A 1,903-nucleotide genomic window follows, 5' to 3' on the forward strand; every position below is an offset into this window, starting at 1 on the left:
ACACACCACCCAATCAAACCCCCACTACCCCATCCCAGCCAGGCCGCCTGCGGCTCTCCCACCCCCGATCAAGTCCCCACCACCACTCCTGCATCAGACAGGCTGCCCCCACCTGAAACAAGCGCCCACCTTACACCCCCACCAACTTACCTTGCCTTCTGGCTGGTGGAGGCAGTGTGGCGGTGGCAGCAAGCAGAGGGAGGCAGTACATGTGTGCTGCTTCCCTCCTGGCCTGACTGAGAGCTGCTGGGAGCTGGGGACAGGGCTTGCCGCTCCTGGGCTTCTTACTGCCGAAATGGTGGAAATGAGCCCTGAATAGAACTGAACCACAGATGCTAGGGACAAACAACAGGGGAATGCTGTACTTACCAGTTTCTCACTCTTCTGTGAGGGGTCACCAAAGGCTGGACTAGATGGAGATGAGTAAGTTGCCAAAAATCACAACCTGAATACAAAGAGGTGAGGTATGCCCCTGAGTACCTTTTAATTCAGCATTTGCTGCTCCATTATCTATTTGAAAAAAAATCAGGCTATTATTGAGGCTGTGAGGCAACTGAGGCCCTAAAACAGAAGTGGAATAATGATGACACTAAACACCAAACTTTTAAAACAAATTCCTTCATCTAAAATTAATTTCCCTCTCATGTTCTCCCCAAATGCTTCGGAAGGTGGCCTCAGTGGCATTGTACCTCACTGAGGTCTCTATCCTCCCCAGGCTCCATCCCCAAATCCCCAGGAGTTTCCCAACCTGGATCTGGCAACCCTATGGACCTCCCCCCCCATTCCCTAGGGTAGTGAGCTACAGCAGAAGAAGGAGGCAAGAAGGTCCTGCTCTACAAGCTCTGCTGTGCAGCAGATCTTGTTGGATACAAGCCACAAAACAGGCAGGTGCTGCCTCAACTGCAGCCACCTGATATAACACCAAACCATCAACAATATTTCCCATGTTTATTGATTTATTTGCAGCATTCATTTGCTGCTTTCCTCCCCTGAGGGGCCCAAAGCTACCCACAGAGAAATACCAAGATACAATTTTCCAAATATCAGATGAAATGAAACAAAAAGTGCCTAGGCTGGTCCTGCTCTAGCAGGTTGCCTAATACAAGCTCCACCCAGGCTTTAAGTAGCTTAGCCTAGATGGGCCTGGGCAGCTGCTGCTAGCTTGCTGCCAGCAAGCTCTTCCACATTTTCCCTTTCTCTGCCAGGTACTGGTGCTCTGCGGGCACCAGTGTGGCACTCTTGTTTTCAATAATGTGGCTATAGGGTTGCCAACCTTCAGATGGCACTTGGAGATCTCCTGCTATTATAACTGATCTCCAAGATGACCAAGATCAGTTCCCCTGGAGCAAATGGCTGCTTTGGAGGGTGGACTTTATGGGACTATGCCCTGCTAAGGTCCCTCCCCTCACAAAACCCTGCCTTCCCCAGGCTCCACCCCCAAAATCTCCAGACACTTCCCCACACAAAGCTGGCAACCCTAGGTGACAAGCAGGAAGCACCCCACCATGGGTAAGATTGCCATCCTCCAGTTGGGACCTGGAGAACTCCTGGAACTGCTGAATGAAATTGCTGAACAGTCGGGTTAGAACGGATAAAAGGAAGTACTTCTTCACCCAAAGAGTGATTAACACATGGAATTCACTGCCACAGGAAGTGGTGGCGGCTACAAGCATGGACGGCTTCAAAAGGGAATTAGATAAGCATATGGGGCAGAAGTCCATCAGTGGCTATTAACCACAAGGTATAGATAAGGGCTCTGGGGCAAGTGATGTTCTGTCTTCTTGGTGCTTGGGGGGGTCAACAGTGGGAGGGCTTCTAATGTCCTGGCCCCACTGGTGGACCTTCTGATGGCACCTGGTATTTCTGGCCACTGTGTGTGACACAGAGTGTTGGACTGGATGGG

This window comes from Gekko japonicus, unplaced genomic scaffold, assembly GCF_001447785.1.
Source record: "Gekko japonicus isolate JY-2015 unplaced genomic scaffold, Gekko_japonicus_V1.1 scaffold101, whole genome shotgun sequence".
NCBI classification, from domain to species: Eukaryota; Metazoa; Chordata; class Lepidosauria; order Squamata; family Gekkonidae; genus Gekko; species Gekko japonicus.